The sequence below is a fragment of the Saccostrea echinata genome, unplaced genomic scaffold (assembly GCF_033153115.1).
Source record: "Saccostrea echinata isolate AGI-Se365-2 ecotype Australia unplaced genomic scaffold, CSIRO_AGI_Sech_v1 ptg000033l, whole genome shotgun sequence".
Lineage (NCBI taxonomy): Eukaryota > Metazoa > Mollusca > Bivalvia > Ostreida > Ostreidae > Saccostrea > Saccostrea echinata.
In genome coordinates this window covers 6,072,311-6,083,833 of record NW_026889782.1, presented here as the reverse complement: position 1 = coordinate 6,083,833, position 11,523 = coordinate 6,072,311, and positions in this window count along the sequence as shown.

Here is an 11,523-nt window from a genome sequence, read left to right as displayed (position 1 = left end):
TATTTAATGACTGTTGGATCAATGTATGGAATTTAAAAATAAGAGGCCAATGGCCATAATCGCTCACCTGAGCACTTTGGCTAAGAAAAAGCAGAAACTTAAATCAGCCATTACGGAAAAGTTTAAATATTAAAGTTTTCCGAGAAAGAACGAGGGTTTCATGTCATTGACTTGAATAACCTAGAATCTACTCTACCTGAGGATGCTTTCCTTTTTCTATGAATAATCATGGCTAATGTAGATTTTGCAAGATTTTTGTCCAATAGGTTTATCTTCTATTCTATTGTAGAGCTTTGATCATCCATTATGGTCCCTCCCTACACCCAAATTCATGATTTGAACAAATTTTAATTTACATTTCTTGGGGATGCTTCCACATGAATATGACAAATCGTGGCTTTGCTTCTCTTGAAAAGAAGATTTTTAAAAGTTTTTCCTATGTATTTCTTTGTAAAACCTTGATCGCCCATTGTAACCCCCCCCCCCCTCCCACCATCACCACAACTTGAATCTACACTACCTGAGGATGCTCTCATATATATTTGATCCTACCCTCGTTGGTCATGCTTTGAACAAACTTGATTCTACACTACCTGAGGATGACTCAATTTCAAGATATCTAATCAAGGCTTTGCTGTTATTTAGGAGGAGGTTTTAAAATATTTCCCTATGTATTCCTATATAAAATTTTGATGGCCCATTGTGATCTCTCCCTACCCCGGGGGTCATGATTTCACTTAACTTGATTCTACACTACCAGGGGATGACTTAATAAAAATATGACCGTTTACGGTAACTCAGTCAGTAGAGCGCTCGCTTCGTGATCGGGAGGTCGTGAGTTCGAATCTCGGCCGCGACTGACCTAAGTCGATAAAAATGGGTAGCAGCTCTTCCTTCGCCACGCGCTAGGCACATTGAAGTGAAAGTTGCGGGTCCTTCGGATGAGACCTTAAAAACCGAGGCCCCGTGTCACGGCAAGCGTTGGCACGATAAAGATCCCTCACTGCTCAATGGCCCTGAGTGCCGAGTAAAGGTCAAAATTTGAAGCCCTTCACCGGTATATAGTGACGTCTCTATATGAGTGAAAAATTCACTAATGGGACATAAAACAACATACAATCAATCAATCAATCATGAAAATATGACCGATCAAAGCTTTTCTGTTCTATAACAGAAAATTTTTAAAGATTTTCCCTATGTTTTCTTATGTATAACTTTGATGGTTCATTGTGGCCAATCCCTACCCCCGAAGGGTCATGCTTTGAACAAACTTTAATTTATACTACATGTACATGATGATGCTTCTATATTTGATCATCCAAGCCTTTGCTTTTCTTGAGAAAAGATTTTACAAATTATAGAGATTTTTCCTATTTACTTCTATATTAAATTTTGATCAACCATTGTCGCCCCACCCTACCCCAGGGGTTCCTGATATGAACAAACTTGATTCTACTCTACACAGTACAGTTGAAATTCCCAATGAAATATCGACGATTTTTTTTATTCAGATTAAATATATGTTACAGTATATATGTGAAATCAGGAATTTCATGTATTTCCTACACCATTGTGGCTGTTTTAGGAAATACATATAATTACTGAATAGACTAGGAAATCATGTATTTACTGAAAATTTTAGCCAATTTTACACGTTTTTATTGAACTAAGCAGGATGATTATACATATGTTTAAAAATATTCAATATATGTACAAATTTAGTGTGCATGTTTTTAAAACAGTACTTTACAAGATTTTTTTTCTACAAAGTTCACATTCGTCATTGATAAATTTTCGATTCTGGGCCAAAAAAATTTTTTCGGGCATTTCTTCAAGAGACAATATAAGAATTGTTTTATTAAAATATGATTTAAATTTGCTGTTAATATATGCATAGTATAAGTATATAATAAAACGTGTGAAGAAATGTCAGTATGGTTTGTGATTATATTTACATTGAACATATATTTTGTTTATAAAGTGTGAGGAAGGCTATGACATTCAAAAACCATAACATGGACAGGAGGTCAAAAGGTTAAAGTATGCATTTTATTTTGACGTCACAAACGTTGAACGCCGTGGGAGTACAATGTCATAAGTGAAAATCAAAATTCAATATCACGTTAAACGGAAGCTGTTGCAACGGCTCTTCCATTAATTTCAACTTCCCCGAAGGATAATACAGGGATTTTGAAATATAAATCACATTTGCAGTCAAGGCAAGGAGTTAAAAAAAATGTAAATATAAGCACTGAATCATTATTTTTTGAAAGATATAGTCTCATAACTGCAACGGTGTGTGCAAACAAATATTCATAACGCGCGTTACTAGTTTGTTTGCACACATCGTTGCAATTATGAGACTGTATTTTCATTTGCAAATGTTTTCTTTTATATAACACTTTTGAAAGCAACCCGTATCTATATCCGTATAAACGGAATAAGTCACAGATGTAAATATAAGTAATTAGGTATTATTTTTAAACATCTATCGGGTTGGTACGAGATCAAATTTACCATAAAGCTCTTCGGCCTTTATGGAATTTGAATTCGTGACCAACCCGTATTTATACCCCGATATATGTTTAAAACTGATACCTTATTTCTTAAATATCTCTCAAAAAATAATGATTCAACGCTTTATTAATTTTTTTTTAATTAAAAAAATTATGTGATGATCATTTCACACAGTTAAGGTATGTTGTGGTATAGAAAACTGATTCCAGAAAATGAAAGCAGAGTATAGTATGCATTTTTTGTGCCATTTTCACCAATAGTTATTTTAACACTTGATCTTGAACTTTCACATATTTAAAACTTGCATTTCAGTAACGTAGGAGGCATGCTTTTCACCTTGACACATCTATTTCCTGATTATTTTATCCGTAGGTTAAAAAAAAATATTCACAAATTTTGTATTTCATTTTAGTAAATAATTTTTTTTTAAATTAATTTTTTCCAGACCCTTTTGACATATTTTATTAGATAATCATATGCATTTATTAAAACTCTCAAGTTTTTAATCAGCATATAAAACAAGTTTTAAATTTTTTGTCAACAAAAATGCAAAATAAAAAAATCATACAGAATAATTCAGTACGTATATCGTAAACATACATTAAATAAAAAAATTGGAATCAGAAACGACGAAACAATTCTTAATTTGAACGTGTAGAATTTTTCCGTGTTTGTGTCATTTTACATAAGATATGACTTCAGACATTATTTAGTGTCTTGATTGTAAATTACAAAATTTTGACCTGCCCCGCGATCCGATTTTCGCATTTTTAAGTCTAAATAAGTTTGAAATAAACATGATATTTTAAATTTTCGGTACACATCATTTGAATTTACTTTTGAAATAATTCTTCCAAATTTGGATATAATATGACGTTAAGTAAAAAAGTTATGACGGTAGTCCACGAACTTTCCGAACAATCCTCGTATATACAAGTTATTGAACTCGACTCACTGGATTTAGCGAAGTTAGTAAAATAAATACTGAATTAATACTATGCATCTTTTCATATTTTTTTTAATTCATATTTGAAAATATCTCACCAAAAACAGAATCATTAAATACGTGTAAAAAGTATTGAAAAATTCAGTAAATACATGTATTCCCTAACTGAAAACAGTAAATACACGTATTTTCTAAGCAGAATAGGAATTTCATGTATTTCCTAATATTCAGGAAATACATGAAATTCCTGGTTACACATGTTTACTGTAACATATACATTGTTTACATCGATTCCTTGTTATTACTTTACTAATATTGTCAAATGCAATATGGTAAAAACTTGATATTGAAGACAATTAGATTTCACGTGATGTGGAAGTCACGTGATTTTAGCATATATACTCACAGTATGTAAGATCATAAAGGCATAACCAAGTTCAAAGTTTTAGTTTCATTTATAAATATTTCAACAGTCTTGTAGTTTGTGAAATGTACTGCAAACTTACAAAGATTCCAGCAACTTATTGCTAAAATTACATGTTGAACTGAATGTTGAATATTTGCTGGTAAACTGCATTAAATATAGAAGTTATTTATTTATTTGCAAGATTTTTTCAGGTTTGCAGTACTTTTCAAAATATATTTACACTTCTTGAGTTTATGGGTAAAAGCTTGTCACGATCCATTGAGAGTATACCATTGCAAGATATTGATTTATTAAAACCCTTCTATTACCCTCAAATAAATTGGAAAACAGGCATCGCATCCCCGTTAATCACCTCTTATAGATCTGCAAATAATATTTTATTTGAATACAAAATACATTTTTCATTGTTTAAAATATCATTTGTTCCGTCTCTCACTGCATACAAACTACATCAAATCTTTCGATATGAAGACGAATCGAGAATTTCATTGTGATCAGTAAATTCTTTATAACTTGCTGTGTGAGATTTTAATTAACAACAAAACTGCATACAATAGTAAGTTTGATTGAGTTTAAAGCTCTCCGAAAATTTAAAATTGCAAATCATTTCATTTTGAGGTAGTTCGAAGCATTGTTATTTTGTGTGATGTCATAGTAGATATTCCCTATAAAACTATTTGAACAAACTTGAATCCCCTTTATCCAAGGATACTTTGAGGCACGTTTGGTTGAAATTGACCCAGTGGTTCTTGAGAAGACGAAAATGTGAAAGGTTTACAGACAGATGGACGCTGGACAAAAATGTGACCATAAAAGCTTACTTGAGCCGTCGGTTCAGGTGAGCTAAAATGCGTGTATTTATTAAGTGGGAGGGGCATAAAAATATGCCAAAATTCATACATTGTAATTAAGACAAAATAATTTCCTATAAGAATTCGTCAAAGCTCTTCAGTAATTATGATAAATAAATTGCAATACAGGTAAAACAAAACTTTACAGAAAAGAAAACGGTATTGCGAGTAATAAACGTAACAAAAATACTTAGCAAAGACTGAAAATTTAAATGTCTAAAAATTATACCATAATATATCATATCATAAGACAGCAGAAGTAAACACAAGAACTGCTTTGTTCGATTTCAGGAGGTGTTATTGGAAAGATAAGTGCATCTGATTTTATGATAAATTTCAATTTTATAAATTTACATAACCTTCATTTGATGCTCCTTACAAAGACAGGGAACCTAACAACTTGGTGAAGGTGTTAAGCTATGCTCCTAGTTCAAATTCCTAAACATAATAGAGGTATATAATTTTTTACGAAAAATCAAGAAGGATGTGTAAAACATGCAAAACAGGCATATAATTCTTACCTTTGCATTTTGCCATGTGGTGTTATTCTGGATATGTAGGTAATAATGTGTTCTGTACAAAAGCCAACCATCTCCTACAAAGAACATATGCTTAAGTTTATAATGATTTATATTACTCTGTATTTTTTTATTATCCATGTATGTAAAGTGAAATACGTGTATGAAGATAACGAACAGCATTAAAGCTCAAAGTACATTGGAACAATATAAATTATGGGCAGAGTAAACAAGGACCCCTAAAAACCATCAGAGCTAGGTATAATCAGATGCCATGGTGGAGTAAGAATCCCTTTTCGAGCTGTCATACCCGCCGTGTGCTCCTTGTGAACAAACGGAAAAAATCCGTGGACAATTTATTTTGAAAATAATGGCTCAACAATTTGTATGAAAAACGTCAGTCAACATTCGGTTAACGAAAGGTTGTATTTGCTAACTAGGTCATTGTATCGACCATAGTTTTTGCGAAATTTAAACTTCAAACGGGACTGTTGAAATCCTTGTATCATCAACTTATTTGTCAAAAGCTTGCTTCATTTTAAAAAAAAAATCTTGAAAATCCTCGCGTTTATCATAAAGATTTCTTGTAAGTTTGCCATTAACGGAGGTTTTCTTAGGTCGTAAAAGCAAGCGTCTGGGTCTTTTCATCTGAGTAAAATCGCGACAATTGGGAAAAATATAAGATATTTAAAATTTTGTAAAAAAAAAAATTCCAATAAAAGTTTATCTTTCATTTGCAAGGTATTTTTTAAATTGTTTTACATTTAGTTAATCTGTATTTGGAGCATGCGTTTTAGATTTTTCTGAACACCGATCGTAATATACATGTTATTGAGTTTGGACATTTTTTTTAGTGATATTTGTTTATATTTTGCATTGTCTTTTTGGAATTTTCTTTAATGAAATTACGAAAACACACTTTTTTACCACTGGGAATAGGGCAGAATACAGGCCTCTTAAACCCCCGAAAACTAAGTAATGTCTTTTTCTAGTAAAATATCCAAATTTTGATAAAGATAAAATAAATCTGTACATTGGAAATGGAAAGGAGATTTTCCAAAATAAAGATTTTACACGTTGAAACGAAGTCGGAATGTTAATACCTGTTTTTTCGTTGAATGTCAGATTACGAGGGTAGTTCGAAAAGTTCGTGGACAGTGTCGATCTTGGTTTTATTACCCTTCGTTATCTTCACCTTTTTTAATTATTAAGAAATTGACAATTAGTAATTATCATATGTAAAAAAAAAAAATGTTTATATTAATGATGTGTGAAGTTTCCTTCCATGTGATTATATTAACTCGTATTATTTTATCTAAAATTAACATATTTTGATATCATGGAGCAAACTTAGCAACAATCAGAACTTTAAGGTCACGAGTTTCTTAAAAACACTCTCCCTATATATTTTACACACAGTCCGGAGCCATACCAACTTAACAAAACTTTCTATATCACAATTGTTTACTAACATTTGTTTCAGTAGCGTAGGATCGGTTGTCGATATTATCCTTTTTTACAATATAATAGTGAAACCCTCATCTCTCTTTCCTGCTCAAAAATATCTGATGTTTTCCGGGCGTTTTTCATGATTTTGATATCTGACTTGCAAGGAAAACGTCAGAATGGGCGCCAATATGAAAACTGGATATTCGCCACCTCCAACCGAAAGCGGCATTCTAGGGTCGATTTTCGATACATACGAACCGATTTAAAAGTCGAAATTACATCTTATTAACAGTACTATGCCTCTAGTACTTACCTATAACGCTTTTATTGTCCCTCTGTATTATAAAGTGTGGTGAAAACATTTTATCACTTTGTCAAGGTTTGTTTTTATTGCGAGCATTTTGATTGATTGTGTGTTGTTTTACGTCCCATTCGAGACTTTTTCACTTATATAGAGACGTCGACATCAGACGTCACCACATACCGGTGAAGGGCTTCAAATTTTGACTTTTACTCGGCACTAACGGCCATTGAGCAGTGAGTGATGTTAATCGTGCCAACGCCTGTCATGACACGGGGCTTCGGTTTTAAGTTCTCTTCCGAAGGTCAAGGACCCGCAACTTTCACTTCAAAGTGCCTAGCGCATGGCGAAGGAACAGTTGATACCCATTTTTATCGACTTAGGTCAGTCGCGGCCGAGATTCGAACTCACGATCTCTCCATCACGGAGGGAGCGCTCTACCGACTGAGCTACCGTGACCGGCGCGGGCATTTTGAAATCTCATGGGACCTGAATCGAAATGTGGAGTGATATTTTCTTTCAACCGATATTGGTGTGCTTTTGATAAGTTGTGAGTTTGACATTTAATTCCATTTGCAAGTATCTAAAATTGAGTTCAGTTTGGGGCGGCGAAATTTCCACTTCTTATAATGGCGCCGGTTCTGATGTTTTCCTGGCACATCAAACATCCAAATCCTGAAAAACGCCTGAAAAAGTAAGATATTTCGGACTACCCTCTTTCCACGTCGTTATTTAACCTTTGATAAGATTTTTACTGATTCAATTTCCTCGCAGATCAAATATCGTCTAATTCTTAGTCTCCACCAATTCATTTACATATAATTTCAAAATTATTTTTTCACGTATTTCCTACTTCCTGCAGCATTTTCATTTCTAATTCTAGAGTTTTTTGGAGTGCGACACAAATTTATACAGCTAGTGACGTTCTTCGACGTCATCTTCTTTGCCTTTTGAACTAAGACTACTACCAATTGTTTTCTGAAATTGATTTCTTTTCAACGAAACAATAATTAAGTCACAATTTTGCAGAAAAAATAATGTAATAATTCTTACCAATTACTATGATCATTAGAATTTTTGTTTTAGCGCCTTCATGAGTATACAGAGATATTACTATAAATATTTTCAGGGCTGTTAGTAAATTACTAAATTTTGACCTGCTCCGTGATTTCACAGTTGTAAATTGGGATAAAAAATGACCTTATCTCAAACATTGACGTAAATTTGATCATATATATATAAATACAGAGTTAAATCTTTTTCAAACCGACACAGGACATGCAGAATTTAAAAAAAAGGAAATTCGTACTTCATTAATTATTTAATTTGAAGAAAATGGAACTCATTAAAAACTCATTGGCCCTAAATGTAAGTTTTCAAGGCCGTCGAAACGGTGATCGGGAAAAAGGGGGGAAAATAACACTCAAACATTTCATTTTAAAGACAATCAGCTGTTTTGAGTAATGCTGCTATAGATTTTGTTTATTTAATATGTGAAAAAAAACGACTCAAAGAATGCACCATATATAGTACCTAGGTGTTTAGGATATCCTCCTCCAAAGCAAGGAACGATAAATCTTAAAATTTTTTATTTTATTTTTAAAAAGTCGTAGAATGAAGCATGGAATTTAAGTCTTTTCGAGCAACAGTTTTCATTTCATGTATCTAAAAATGATTCAAGGTTCTCTGAAGTCGTTAAATTTCGTTTTGTAAGACATTAACATTTGTATCCCATAAAAGTACAGATTTAACAATTTTTACAGAAATCAAAATCTAACAGATCTCTATTTGTATCTAACAGATTCTATCGCAGTCTTATATTATCCATGGATGCCATTTTTACTTTGCAGGCAAATGCATGAACTATCATGCTGATGGTAAATAAAAAGCTGACCGCTCTTAGATTTATTTACACCTTTGATGTAGCTACAAGGGAGGCGACTCATGCGTTCCTTAGAACACTCTAGTTTGTTTAGTAAGGTCTTTCAACGGAGAGCATAAGAGGAGAGGGTAAACTTTTCTCTATAGGTCTTTATTTTTCAGTTTTCTTAAAATAGAGAATATATTTGTGGTAAAAGAAGGCAAACAAGACAAAACAAACACACACACGAATCCTATTTCGTCAAGGAAAATATAACTGTAAAGAACTTGAAGACGTTTGTTCAAGGACCTATTTCCGGGGTTGTCTTCTACCTATTTTAGAGAATCTATTTCAAAATCTTTTATCACATAAGTACTCTATCTCTCCCCTTGTCTGTTAGATCTTTTAGTCATGGATTCTAAATTTAAAAGAATCGATTACTTCAAACTAATACTGATATAAGTATACGCGTATCAAAAAATACTTAGCCCCCCTTTTTTTCTTACTGTGTTGTTAGAAATCGACGATCGTAACCAAAAAAGTCCAATCCAAGTGGCGGATCAAGGGGGTCAGATTTTCAGGACTATTAAATGTAAAGATACCAAAAAAAGACCTTTTTCTCCCTCCCCAAGCTATAGGAACCCTCCAACACTGGTAACAAAGGTCATTATATGTAGGAAACTGCTATCCTATTTGCCGACAGTAAACAACATGATTAGGTTTTTCACTGCGTCGATATTGTCTAAAGTGTATTCACGATTAAATAACTCTATTTTTTCATTTTTAATTCTTTTTTTTTCTTCTTTCTGGTCAAAAAAGTTTATTTCAGTTTTTTGTTATTTTTTTTTCTTGCTCACTCAACCTCTTTTGAAAATAAAAGATGATCACATTAATTTTTTTTAGGTGGCTGGACATCTGTTTGATGTGATTGACGGGTCGTGATGATTTTTCCGATGTATCTCGCCTCTGGTTCTTGGTCCTGGGCTATTCTCATTATTTATACTTATGTCAGAATACCAAAGACATTTTCCAGTAGAGATACTCTAGAGAGTCTGTAGTTAAATATTCTCTTGGTACTCCAAATTTCTGGTGGAAAACAGGTGTGTCATGCGCTTGTTGATCCCAAAAGCATTATAAAATGGGCCATGAATTTCATCAGTTATAGCAATCTTTTCAGGGAGATTAAATATGTTGTTCGGACTATCCAGACTCTCTTTCAGTAAAGAACCTTGTAGCTATTGGCATTTCTGATTTCAAATGTGACCAGGTACTGTGAGGGCCATAACCAGTATATAGACCAAGGGTCAAGGACGAAATGACTAAGGCCATGGAAGGGCAAGACTAAGGCCATGGAAGGGCAAGAGATACCAGGATACATGAGGAAAGCAAATAAGAAAATACCTAGGCCACTTTCTTTACTCAAAGGCTGGTTCCTTGCTATAGGAAGACAAGATGACATGCAATTCACACAAAGCAGTGAGGGAAAATCCATTGCGAAGACATTAACACTATGACGAATACATTATTTCCAAATATAATTATATGTATGGAAAAATGAAATTTGTTTTCGACGATTTGATTTAAAATTCTTATTTTCTAACTGAATAATAAAATAGACCTTACATTACTTTGGAATAATTTCCAAAATGTAGTCCCATACTACTTAAAGAAAGACGTTAAAATAACATAACTTAATGAATTATGGACCAAAAAATGAACAAAGTCTGTATATATTATGGAGGTCAACGAATAGACGAATATTCGACTGTCAGTCGAATGTACCAACGATCGAATAACGAAACGACATTCGAATAAAAGAGTGATAACTCTTGATTAGAAATTTAAAAAAAGAAGTACTTCGGTAATCATAAATTATTTTAGAACGTCATTAAGCCATCCATTCGCGAGTATAATTCATTACATAGTAACAGGTCAGAAAAATCGAACCCCCCTTTTAGATTTAGGGACCATCGATTTTCAGGTCAGTCTTGAAAATACCAAAATCTAGTATGTGGATTTTTTTTATCGAAACGGATGAAAAAAAAAAACTGTAAAAGGTACGGTCTGTTAAGCCCAATTATTGTTTTGTGGAATGGTGTCTTTTATGCTACCAATTGACAAACAAGCATCCAAATAAATCAGAGGACGAAGCGCAGTCGACTGTTGACAATTCCTCCCCATTTCTGTGCAATCAGAAAGACTATTTTCTGCGATAGGAGTACTTATCTCAAAGTTAAAAAAAACGTCTTTTCTTAGACAATATCGATGATCAATTATGCATCATTTTACTGGGTTTTGTTTGTAAAATAATAATGAAGTTCAGATAATTGGACTTGATCATATACCATGTACCCATTATTTGTATTAATTCTAGAATGTTCAAATGCAGGGAACATACCGTAATACCTTTGAATACTTCAATTATTATCAAAATAACATTCTTTGAAAAAATTGGGCCTTTTGAAAACCGGGGCAATCAAGAGTTGAACAAACAGTATTTAACAATATACAAGCACCTGACGGTGGATGTGTGCGTTTAAATCACCCTCCCAATTTAATTTAATAATAATTAAAAAAAAATCGTGCTAGCATTTTTAAAAACTGTTTGCTTAAACTAACAGACTTTAAAGATCAATTCATGAATGCTAATGAA